Source organism: Tamandua tetradactyla, chromosome 1, assembly GCF_023851605.1.
Source record: "Tamandua tetradactyla isolate mTamTet1 chromosome 1, mTamTet1.pri, whole genome shotgun sequence".
NCBI lineage: Eukaryota > Metazoa > Chordata > Mammalia > Pilosa > Myrmecophagidae > Tamandua > Tamandua tetradactyla.
The window spans coordinates 183,351,614-183,365,519 of NC_135327.1; the positions used below are offsets into that span (position 1 = coordinate 183,351,614).

A 13,906-nucleotide genomic window follows, 5' to 3' on the forward strand; every position below is an offset into this window, starting at 1 on the left:
TCCAATAAAAGTAACTATTTAAGGTAATTAAATAAATGCCAGTAATATAGTATTGTATTTTTTGGTTTTTAATTCCATTTTTACTTCTCACAGGTTCTAAAATGCACACAAAGTAATGATAAATCTATGGTTTAGGATGTATGATTGATTTATAAAGATATAATCAGTGACAAGTAAAAAAAAAAGTGTAGGGATGAAATAGGTATAGGAACAGCGTTTGTGTGCATGCTATTTTTTATTGTAAACTTAAACAAACATACAAACATCCTATACATGATGTATAAGCAATGGCTCATAATATCATCACAAATCCGTGTATTCATCACTATGATGTATGTATGTTATTGAAGTTAAGTTGGCATCATCAAGTCAGAAGTGACTGTTATGTATTTAGGATGTTAAATTTAAGCTCCATGGGGTTACTACAAAGAGAATATCTGGAAAATATATACAGAAAAAAATGAGACAGGACACAGAATGGTACACTACAAAAATAAATAAATAAATATGAAAGTAGGCATTAACAAAAGAACTGAGGGACAAAAATAGTATAAGGTTTACAAAGACCAAATAGCAAAATGGCAGAAGAAAGTCCTGCATTATTAGCAGTCATTTTAAATGTAAATGGATTAAACTTTCCAGTCAAAAAACAGAGACTGGGAGAACGGCTAAAAAATATATGACCCAACTATACCTTGTTTACAAGAGACTGCCCTTAAATTCAAAGACACAAACAGATTTACAAGGGCACAGATGGAAAAAAAAAGATCTACATGCAAATAGTAACCAAAGAGAGCTGAGGTAGCGATCCCAATATACACAAGATAAATTAAGTCAAAAACTGTTATGAGAACAAAGAAGGTCATTATATGCTATTAAAGGGGTCAATTCAAGAAGAAAACATAACAATTATAAATATAAATGCACTTAAAAGGAGAGTTCCAAAATATATGAAGCAAATATTGACAGAATTGAAGGGAAAAATAGAAGGTTCTACATTAACAGTAGGAGACTTCAATTACCACTTTCAACAACTGATAGAACATCTAGACAGAAGATCAAGGAAATATTAGATCAAACAAATATTCGGCCTAACAGTTAATATAGAATACCTCACCTAACAGGAGCAGAATATACATTTTTCTCTAGTGCACAAGGGATCATTCTCCACAATAAACCACAATAGATCACAAAACAAGTCTCAATAAATTAAAAAGTACTGAAGTCATACAATGTAGCTTCTCTGACCACAATGGATTAAAATTAAAAATCGACAGAAAATTCACAAATACTTGGAAAGTAAACCATGCACTCTTAAAAACAACCAATGGCTCAAAGAAAAGATCACAGAGAAAATTAAGAAATATCTTGAAGTGAATAAAAACGAGAACACAACCTACTAAAACTTAAGGGATGCAGCAAAGGAAGGGTGAGAAGTAAATTTATAGCTCTAAATGCTTACATTAAAAAATAAAATCTCAAACCAGTGACCAAAACTCATACCTAGAGAACCGGAAAAATAAGAGCAAACTAAACCCAAATCAAGCAGAGGGAAGGAAATAGAGATTAGAATGGATACAAGTAAAATAGAGAATAAAAAAATACAGAAAAATACAGAAATCAATGAAACCAAAAGGTAGTTCTTTGAAAAGATCAATAAAATTGGCAAACCTTTAGTTAGACTGAAAATTAAAAAGAAAAAGAGGGTACAAACAACTAAAATAAAAAATGAAAATGGGTACATTACTATCAACCCCACAGAAATAAAAAGGATTATAACAGGATACTACGAATAAGTATACACCAACAAATTATATAACTTAGACCAAATGGACAAATTTCAAGAAACACACAAATTACCTATACTGATTTAAGAAGAAATAGAGCATCTCAATAGACCAATAACAAGTTAAGAGAATGAACAAGTCAGTAATCAAAACCTCCCAAAAAATAAAAGGCCCATTACCAGATGGTTTCACTGGTGAGTTTAACAAACATTCTACAAACAAATAACATCTGTCCTGTTTAAACTCTTCCATAAAACTAAAGAGGAGGGATCACTTCCTAGCTCATTCTGTGAGGACAACATCACCCAGATAAAAATATTGCAAGAAAATTACAGACCAAAATCCCTTATGAAAACATGCAAAAAATCTTCAACAAAATACTAGCAAACCAAATCCAACAGTACATTAAAAGAACAACACAACATATCAAAACCTATGGGACGCAGCAAAGGCAGTGCTAAGAGGGAAATTTATTGCCCTAAATGCCTATATCAACAAAGAAGAAAGGGCAAAAATTCGGGAATTAACTGTCCACTTGGAAGAACTGGAGAAAGAACAGCAAACTAACCCCAAAGCAAACAAAAGGAAAGAAATAACAAAGATTCGAGCAGAAATAAATGAAAGTGAGAACATGAAAACAATAGAGAAAATCAATAACCCAGAAGTTGGTTCTATGAGAAAATCAACAAGATTGATGGGCCCTTAGCAAGATTGGCAAAAAGAAGAAGAAAGAGGACACAAATAAATAAGATCAGAAATGGAAGAGGAGACATAACCACTGACCTCACAGAAATAAAGGAGGTAATAACAGGATACTACGAACAACTTTATGCTAATAAATACAACAATGTAGATGAAATGGACAAGTTCCTAGAAAGGCATGAACAACCAACTTTGACTCAAGAAGAAACAGACGACCTCAACAAACCAATCACAAGTAAAGAAATTGAATCAGTCATTCAAAAGCTTCCCAAAAAGAAAAGTCCAGGACCAGATGGCTTCACATGTGAACTCTACCAAACATTCCAGAAAGAATTAGTACCAACGCTGCTCAAACTCTTCAAAAAAATTGAAGTGGAGGGAAAGCTACCTAATTCATTCTATGAAGCCAACATCACCCTCATACCAAAACCAGGCAAAGATATTACAAAAAAAGAAAACTACAGACCAATCTCTCTAATGAATATAGATGCAAAAATCCTCAACAAAATTCTAGCAAATCGAATCCAGCAACACATTAAAAGAATTACACATCATGACCAAGTAGGATTCATCCCAGGTATGCAAGGATGGTTCAACATAAGAAAATCAATTAATGTAATACACCATATCAACAAATCAAAGCAGAAAAATCACATGATCATCTCAATTGATGCAGAGAAGGCATTTGACAAGATTCAACATCCTTTCCTGTTGAAAACACTTCAAAAGATAGGAATACAAGGGAACCTCCTTAAAATGGTAGAGGGAATATATGAAAAACCCACAGCTAATATCATCCTCAATGGGGAAAAATTGAAAACTTTCCCCCTAAGATCAGGAACAAGACAAGGATGTCCATTATCACCACTGTTATTCAACATCGTGTTGGAGGTTCTAGCCAGAGCAATTAGACAAGAAAAAGAAATACAAGGCATCAAAATTGGAAAGGAAGAAGTAAAACTATCACTGTTTTCAGATGATATGATACTATACGTCGAAAACCCTGAAAAATCCACAGCAAAACTACTAGAGCTAATAAATGAGTACAGCAAAGTAGCAGGTTACAAGATCAACATTCAAAAATCTGTAGTGTTTCTATACACTAACAATGAACAAGCTGAGGGGGAAATCAAGAAACGAATCCCATTTACAATTGCAACTAAAAGAATAAAATACTTAGGAATAAATTTAACTAAAGAGACAAAAGACCTATACAAAGAAAACTACAAAAAACTGTTAAAAGAAATCACAGAAGACCTAAACAGATGGAAGGGCATACCATGTTCATGGATTGGAAGACTAAATATAGTTAAGATGTCAATTCTACCTAAATTGATTTACAGATTCAACGCAATACCAATCAAAATTCCAACAACTTATTTTTCAGAAATAGAAAAACCAATAAGCAAATTTATCTGGAAGGGCAGGGTGCCCCGAATTGCTAAAAGTATCTTGAGGAAAAAAACGAAGCTGGAGGTCTCACGCTGCCTGACTTTAAGGCATATTATGAAGCCACAGTGGCCAAAACAGCATGGTATTGGCATAAAGATAGATATATCGACCAATGGAATCGAATAGAGTGCTCAGATATAGACCCTCTCATCTATGGACATTTGATCTTTGATAAGGCAGTCAAGTCAACTCACCTGGGACAGAACAGTCTCTTCAATAAATGGTGCCTAGAGAACTGGATATCCATATGCAAAAGAATGAAAGAGGACCCGTATCTTACACCCTATACAAAAGTTAACTCAAAATGGATCAAAGATCTAAACATTAGGTCTAAGACCATAAAACAGTTAGAGGAAAATGTAGGGAGATATCTTATGAATCTTACAATTGGAGGCGGTTTTATGGACCTTAAACCTGAAGCAAGAGCACTGAAGAAAGAAAGAAAGAAATGGGAGCTCCTCAAAATTAAACACTTTTGTGCATCAAAGAACTTCATCAAGAAAGTAGAAAGACAGCCTACACAATGGGAATCAATATTTGGAAACGACATATCAGATAAAGGTCTAGTATCCAGAATTTATAAAGAGATTGTTCAACTCAACAACAAAAAGACAGCCAATCCAATTACAAAATGGGAAAAAGACTTGAACAGACACCTCTCAGAAGAGGAAATACAAATGGCCAAAAGGCACATGAAGAGATGCTCAATGTCCCTGGCCATTAGAGAAATGCAAATCAAAACCACAATGAGATATCACCTCACACCCACCAGAATGGCCATTATCAACAAAATAGAAAATGACAAGTGCTGGAGAGGATGTGGAGAAAGAGGCACACTTATCCACTGTTGGTGGGAATGTCAAATGGTGCAACCACTGTGGAAGGCAGTTTGGCGGTTCCTCAAAAAGCTGAATATAGAATTGCCAGACGACCCAGCAATACCATTGCTAGGTATCTACTCAGAGGACTTAAGGGCAAAGACACAAACGGACATTTGCACACCAATGTTTATAGCAGCATTATTTACAATTGCAAAGAGATGGAAACAGCCAAAATGTTCATCAACAGACGAGTGGCTAAACAAACTGTGGTATATACATACGATGGAATATTATGCAGTTTTAAGACAGAATAAACTTATGAAGCATGTAATAACATGGATGGACCTAGAGAACATTATGCTGAGTGAGACTAGCCAAAAACTAAAGGACAAATACTATATGGTCCCACTGATGTGAACCGACATTAGAGAATAAACTTGGAATATGTCATTGGTAACAGAGACCATCAGGAGACAGAAATAGGGTAAGATAATGGGTAATTGGAGCTGAAGGGATACAGACTGTGCAACAAGATTGGATACAAAAACTCAGAAATGGACAGCACAATACTACCTAATTGTAATGTAATTATGTTAAAACACTGAATGACGCTGCATCTGAGGTATAGTTTTTTTTTATTTTTTTTAATTTTTAAAAAAATTTTTTTCTCTATATTATCGTTTTATTTCTTTTTCTCTTGTCTTTCTATTTCTTTTTCTAAATCGATGCAAATGTACTAAGAAATGATGAATATGCATCTATGTGATGATATTAGGAATTACTGATTGTATATGTAGAATGGAATGATTTCTAAATGTTGCATTAATTTTTTTTAATTAATAATAAAAAAAACAATACACCATGATTAAGTAGAATTTATTCTAGGTATGTGACGATGGTTCCACCACCAGAAAATCAATTAATATACTACATTAGCAGAACAAGGGGGAAAAAACACAGCATTCACTTCAATTGATGCAGAAAAGGTATCTGACAAAAGCCTTTCGCGACAAAAACACTCAGAAAACTAGAAATAGAAGGGAACTTCTTCAACATGATACAAGGCATAGATGAAACACCCACAGCTAACATTACTCTTGATGTGAAAGACTGAAAGATTCCCTAACATCAGGAAGAAGACAAAGACGCCCACTATTACCATTATTAGTCAACACTGTACCACAAGTATTAGCCAGATTAACTAGTCAAGAAAAAGAAATAAAAGGCATCCAAATTGGAAAGAAAGAAGTAAAATTCTCCCTATTTACAGATGACATGATCCTATATATGGAAAATTTTGAAAAAATCCACCACAAAGCTACTTGAGCTAACAAACAAATTCAGCAAACTGCAGGGTACAAGAGCAACACATGAAAACCAGCAGTCTTTCTATGCACTAGGAAGGAACAATCTGAAAAGGAAATAAAGAAAATCCCATTTACATTAGGAACTAAATGAATCAAATATCCAGGAATAAATCTAACCAAGGATGCAAAGAACTTACACATATAAAATTACAGAACTGTTAAAATAAATCAAAGACCTAAATTAACGGAGGGGCATTCCATGCTTAATGGATTGGAAAACAAAATTTCATTAAGATGTCAAGTCTACCCAAAATGATTTACACAGTCAACAGAATCCCAATCAAAACTCAAACGATCTTCTTTGCAGAAACGGAAAGTCAATCACCAAATTTATATGGAAAGGCAAGGGGCCCCAAATAGCCAAAACCATCTTGAAAAAGAAGAATGAAATTGGAGAATTTGAACTTTTCAATATCAACACTTATTCCAAAGCCACAGTAATCAAGACAGCATGGTACTGGCACAAGGACAGACATATAGACCAATGGAATAAAACTGAGGGCTTAGAAATCAACCTTCACATTTACGGCCAACGGATTTTTGATAAGGGTGCCAAATCCACTCAATTGGGAAAGAACTGTCTCTTCAAGAAAATGGTTCTGGAAAAATGAGATGTTCATATGTAAAAAAAATGAAGGTAGACCCCTATACCTCATTCCACACTGAAAAATCAACTGAAAATGGATCAAAAACCTAAATATAACAGTGATAACTATAAAACTCCTAGAAGAAATGATAGGGAAATTCAGGACCTTGTGACAGACAACAGTTTCTGACTTTACACCAAAAGCACAAATAGTAAAAGAAAAAAGGCGATAAATGGAACCACATCAAAATTTCAGCAGCTGTGAGAATTAAGAGTTGAGAGGTTATCATGGAGGTTATTCTTGTGTATTATACAAATAAACCTTTTTAGTTTATGGTGTATTGGAGTGGCTGGAGGAAGTACCTGAAACTGTTGGGTTGTGTTCCAGTAGCCTTGATTCTTGAAGATGATTGTATAAAGATATAACTTTTACAATCTGACTGTGTGATTGTGAAAACCTTATGTCTGATGCTCCTTTTACCTAGGGTATGGACAGATAAGTAAAAAAAAAAAAAATAGATAATAAATAACAGGGGACAAAGGGTAAAATAAATTGAGTAGACTGAAATACTAGTGGTCAATGAGAGGAAGGGGTAAGGTATATGGTATGTGTGTTTTTCTTTTTTCTTTTTATTTCTTTATCTGGAGGATGGAAATGTTCTAAAAAATGATCATGCTGATGAACACACAACCATGTAATGACACTGTGAACCACTGATTGTATACCATGTATGGAATGTATATGTGTGAAGATTACTCAATAAATATTTTAACTTGCTATCAGGCTATAAGCAAGATAGTGTGGTACTGACACAGAGATAGGACAATAAATGAAAACAGACAACAGAAACAGACTATGTGTCTGATCTGTGACAGGCGGCACTGAAGAAAGTGAGAAAAGATGGTGTGGTAGGCTGAATTTCTTCCCCAGGGGAAAAAAAAAGTTCTTAATCTTCATTCATTCCTGTGGGAATGAACCCACTGTAAATAGGACCTTTTGAAGATGTTAATTTTATAGAAGATATGTCTCCACTGAATGAGGTGATACCTTAATCCTATTTCTGGAGGCTTTGTGAAGAGAAAGCCATATGGAGGAGTGGAAGCAGAAGTCAACAGAATCCATAAAAGAAAGGAAAAGGCATCACCATGAAACAAAAACCAAGAAACCCAAGGATTGCCAACCACCAGAATGCTGTTAAGCCAGGAGAAAGTAAGCTTCTAGCCTCTGAAACCATGAGTCAATAAATTCCTGTTGTTAAGCCAAACCACCATATGGTTATTTGTTTTAGTAGCAAGGAAGCTAAGATAGATGGCCAATTTTAAAAAGTGGTATGTGGCAAAATTGGCTATTCATCTGGATAAGAAACTGAATCTGTACTTCACCACACACAGAGAGAAAGATTAAACATGGTCCTTAAAACTTTAAAGCTTTTTCAAGTAAATTCAAGAGTATTTCTTTACAGTATTGGGATAAGGAAAGATTTCTTAAGAAACAAAGTACAAAACCATAAATGAAAAGATGGATAAATACTTCAATAATTAACTAATTAGAGATTTCCAGGTCAAGATGGTGGCTTAACAATGTGCGCATTTTAGTTCATCCTCCAGAACAACTACTAAATAACCAGAAACAGAATAGAACAGCTCCGGGGGCCACATCAGTGACCAGACACACAGCGTACCCCAGCCTGGACCAACTGGACCGGCTGCGAGTCCCCCTAGAACCCTGAGTTTCCAAAGCTGCGGCGGCCGGCGCCCCTCCCCGACAGTCTGCTTCCCAAAGGGGAAAGGAAAGGACTTTACCAGCAGCAGGGACTGAGCACAATCTAACACTAATTCTGAAATTAATTAACAAATTCTGAACCTGGTCAAAGCAGAGGTTGCTCATTTTTGCCCCGCACCAAGAAGGCAGGGCTGACAGAAGAAGGGGAAAAAAAAAAAGAAGGAAACAGGTTTTTCTGGCTGTGTTTCTACAAAGGCTTGACTGCCTTTGGATCTAGCGGCAGGACTTCTCAGGCTGCAACTGCCCCAGGCATAGGCAGAAGTGAGCTTTTTTGGGGGCTTGTCTGGAACCTGTGCCTTCCCCAGGGGAGGGGTGAAGCCCAACTCAGGTGGAATTCCTCTCTCAAGGAATTCAGACACCAAGGCTTGGTAATTTGAAGTCATTAAAACCATCCTACAACTTCTCCTCTGTCTCCACCAAGCCCCCAGCAGGGAGAGTCCACCAAAGTTAAAGGTACCACATCATCTTATGCTGGTGGGACCTACAGTCAGACAAGCGCCACATACTGGGCAGGATAAGAAAAACAGAGTCCAGAGACTTAACCGGAAAGTCTTTCAAACTGCTGGGTCTCACCCTCAGGGAAAACCGACACAGGTGACTCTTTCCTCCTGATAGGAGGCCAGTTTGGTTTGGGAAAATCTGGCTGAGGTCTATAATATCTAAGTAGACCCTCCTAAGGGTGGGGGGTAAAAGGCACCACATAAGCAGGGCAAGAAACAAGAAAACAAGAACTGAAAAATTCTCCTCTGTTAAACAAAACTTAAGCTAGAGATCCAGATAAAACTGAACTGAATGTCAAAGAACAGATAGACAACAAATTCATCCAGCAAGAAAACCCTAGGTAAAAGAAGTGAAAGCAATCTCCAGAATAAACTAATTAAGGTAATTAAATGCCTAGACACCAGCAAAAAATAACAAATCACACTACGAAAATTGAAGATATGGCCCAGTCAAAGGAACAAACCAACAATTCAAATGACATACAGGAGTTGAAACATTTAACTCAGAATATACGCAGACATGGAAAACCTCATCAAAACCAAATCAATGAATTGAGGGAGGATATAAAAAAGGCAAGGAATGAACAAAAAGAAGAAACTGAAAGTCTGAAAAAACAAATCACAGAACTTATGGGAATGAAAGGCACAGTAGAAGAGATGAAAAAAACAATGGAAACCTACAATGGTAGATTTCGAAAGACAGAACATAGGATTAGTGAACTGGAGGATGGAACATCTGAAATCCGGCAAGAAAAAGAAACTATAGGGAAAAAAATGGAAAAATATGAGCAGGGACTCAGGGAATTGAAAGACAATATGAAGCACACGAATATATGTGTTGTGGGTGTCCCAGAAGGAGAAGAGAAGGGAAAAGAAGGAGAAAAACGAATAGAGGAAATTATCACTGAAAATTTCCCAACTCTTATGAAAGACTTAAAATTACAGATCCAAGAAGTGCAACATACCCCAAAGAGAATAGATCCAAATAGACATACTCCAAGACATTTACTAATCAGAATGTCAGAGGTCAAAGAGAAAGAGAGGATCTTGAAAGCAGCAAGAGAAAAGCAATCCATCACATACAAGGGAAGCCCAATAAGACTATGCACAGATCTCTCAGCAGAAACCATGGAGGCAAGAAGACAGTGGGATGACATATTTAAATTATTAAAAGAGAAAAACTGCCAACCAAGAATTCTATATCCACCAAAATTGTCCTTCAAAAATGAGGGAGAAATTAAAACATTTTCAGACAAAAAAATCACTGAGAGAATTTGTGACCAAGAGACCAGCTCTGCAAGAAATACTAAAGGGAGCACTAGAGACAGATACGAAGGTAGAAGAGAGAAGTGTGAAGAAGAGTGTAGAAAGGAAGACTAAGAGTAAAGGTAAAAAGAAGGAAAATTAGATATGGCACATAAAATCCAGAAGGCAAAACAGTAGAAGAAAGTACTACCCATGCAGTAATAACACTGAATGTTAATGGATTAAACTCTCCAATCAAAAGACATAGTCTGGCAGAATGGATTAAAAAACAGGACCCATCTATATGCTGTCTCTAGTCAAAGGACATGAGGGCAAGGACACAAATGGACATTTACACACCAATGTTTATAGCAGCATTATTTACAATTACCAAGAGATGGAAGCAGCCAAAATGTCCATCAACAGACAGTTGGCTAAACAAACTGTGACATTTACATAAGATGGAATATTATGCAGCTGTAAGACAGAATAAAGTTATGAAGTATGTAACAACATGAATGGACCTTAAGGACATTAAGCTGAGTGTGATTAGCCAGAAACAAAAGGACAAATACTGTATGGTCTCACTGATATGAACTGACATTAGTGAATAAACTTGGACTATTTCCTTGGTAACAGAGACCATCAGGAGATAGAAATAGGGTATGATATTGGGTAACTGGAGCTGAAGGGATACAGATTGTGCAACAGGACTGAATGTAAAAACTCAGAAATGGACAGCACAATATTACCTAACTGTAATACAATTATGTTAAAACACTGAATGAAGCTGCATATGAGAATGATAGAGGGAGGAGGGTTGGGGCATAAATGAAATCACAAAGAAAGACAGATGATAAAGATCGAGATGGTATAATCTAGGAATTCCTAGAGTGTATAATGATAGTGACTAAATGTACAAATTTTAAAAATGTTTTTGCATGAGGAAGAATAAAAGAATGTCATTACTGCAGTGTGCTGAAAATAGATGGTACTTAATATTTTAAAATTTCAACTTATATGTGAAACTAAAGCAAAAAATGCTTATTTGTTACAAATTTATACTTTGACAAGTGCGTCTCCTAATATAACTTATGTAGATAGTTGATTGAACACCTTAAATACATGGAACTTTGTATAGGGCATGAGATTTTGTTGGTTTGTCCAGGTGATGCCCTGATGAATCCCAGAGTGATCTGATCAGTGAGTGGAAAAGTATTTGCAAAGTCCCCTTTGGGGAATGGTGAGAACGGGGGAAAACTCAACTTCCTCAAGTTGAATTCTTGATATTCTCACAAGGAGTGTGAGCAACCAAAGCTATAAGCTGAGCCCCCAGTCTTGGGGTTTGTTCATATGAAACTTAACCCCACAAAGGATAGGTCAAGCCTACTTAAAATTAGGCCTAAGAGTCACCCCCAAGAGAACCTCTTTTGTTGCTCAGATGTGGCCTCTCTCTCCAGCCAACAAAGCAAGCAGACTCACCACCCTCCCCCAGTCTACATGGGACATGACTCCCAGGGGTGTGGACCTTCCTGGAAATGTGGGACAGAAATCCCAGAATGAGCTGAGATTCAGCATCAAGGGATTGAGAAAACCTTCTCAACCAAAAGGGGGAAGAGTGAAATGAGACAAAGTGTCAATGGCTGAGAGAGTCCAAACAGAGTCGAGAGGTTATCCTGGAGGTTATTCTTACGCATTAAGTAGATATCACCTTGTTAACCAAGATGTAATGGAGAGGCTGGAGGGAACTGCCTGAAAATGTAGAGCTGTGTTCCAGTAGCCATGTTTCTTGATGATGATTGTATAATGATATAGCTTTCACAGTGTGACTATGTGATTGTGAAAACCTTGTGTCTGATGCTCCTTTTACCTACCTTGTCAACAGATGAGTAGAACATATGGAATAAAAATAAATAATAGGGAGAACAAATGTTAAAATAAATTTAGTTTGAAATGCTAGTGATCAATGAAAAGGAGGGGTAAGGGGTATGGTATGTAAAATTTTTTTCTGTTTGCTTTATTTTTCTGTTGTCTTTTTATTTCTTTTTCTGAATTAATGCTAATGTTCTGGGAAATGATCATGATGATGAATATGCAACTATGTGATGATATTGTGAATTGCTGAGTGTATGTGTTGGGAATGTTTATGTTTCTTGTAATTTTTTTTTAATTAATAAAAAATTTTTTAAAAATAATTAACTAATTAAAAGATTTTAAATAATTAAAAGATTCCATAAGGTCACTGGAAGAGTTTATTTTCAACACACAGCATTCAATATCAAGAAATTTAAAGAATCCCTAAAATTAAAAAAAAGTAAGATACAATAAAAACACAACCCCCAAAATGGGCACACTACCAGGACAGGCAGCAGTAGAGGAAACACAAATGGCCAGTAAACATACAAAGACATACTTTACCTCATTAGGAACCATGGAATGTAAACCGAAATACCATTTTAAACTCCCAGATTGGAAAAATTCAGATGTCAGACAATACTAAAGCCCAAAGACATACAAATGAGCTACACAGGGAACAGCCAGCATGGTATAGCACAGAGGCTAAGACTGTTCCAAATACAGACCCCAACTGGAACTTTCAAGGAGGCCAGTGAGATTTTGATGCAAGGGAGTATCTGGTTACTTGCTTAACAGAGGATATGAAAAACGGTATTATCAAGCCTGTAAATTAAAATATGCTGCAGAGCATAACTCAGGAGGACAAGGAAAACCCTGTTTTGTTTCAAAAGAAACTAGTGGAAGCTATGAAAAAAAAAAAATCATGTAGAGGCTTCTGGGCAGATGGCGGAGCAGAGTGGATTAAGTTCACTCCTGCTCCATGGAACAAGATAGAGGATGGGGAGAAAATGACTGGGACTATGACCCCAGGGTGTGAGTAATCAAACAGGGTCTCTGGGAGTTTGGGGGAAGAGAGAGGCGGGCGGACCGGGACACGGAGAGAGGGGTAGGTCAGCTGCCAAGGGGCAGGCTGCAGCATCACAGAGAGGGTGTGATCAGAGGGAACATATTGTCCTTCTGCTCCACCCTGCCCCAGCAGTGGCTGGGGAGACTCCCCTCACAGGTCTGTAGCTCGCAGTACCTGTAGGGAGCCCAGCAGCAGACCCAATCACCCACTGCAGGGCAGGGGAGTGGGGACCAGGCACTGGGCATGGGGAGTGATCACCAGGCCAGGCGCCAGAAACAGCTACACACACACACACAGCTACACACACACACACACACACACACACCCTCCAAAGACACACACACACACACACCCTCCAAAGTTGCTGCAGGCCAGAGGGAGGAGGAGCCTCAGGCACACCACCAGCTGGTGAGAAGAGATAAGAGAAGGCAGGGTACTATAGTCTGGGAGAGGGAAGCCTGAGGAAGGAGGGGCCTTAGACCGCCACCTGCTGGCATGAAGGTATAACTGCAGACAAACTAATTCCCTATTTGATAGGGTTTTTTTTTATTTATTTTTATTTTGTAATTTCCTCCCCCCCCCCCCCCCCCGCCGCCCCTTTTTTTTGCATGGGCAGGCACTCGGAATTGAACCCAGGTCTCCAGCATGACAGATGAGAACTCTGCCTGCTGAGCCACTGTGGCCCAAGTCCCTTTTTTTAAAATATATTTTTTCTATATATCTTTTTTTAGTAGTATAAT

At 37.1% G+C, this 13,906-nt stretch overlaps 1 protein-coding gene across 1 annotated transcript in view; it reads right to left on the reverse strand.

Moving 5' to 3' along the window:
• The window catches only part of PARP12 (poly(ADP-ribose) polymerase family member 12), a 72,313-nt gene that overhangs the window by 31,408 nt on the left and 26,999 nt on the right, over positions 1-13,906 (reverse strand). The gene's annotated exons all lie outside the window — the stretch shown is intronic.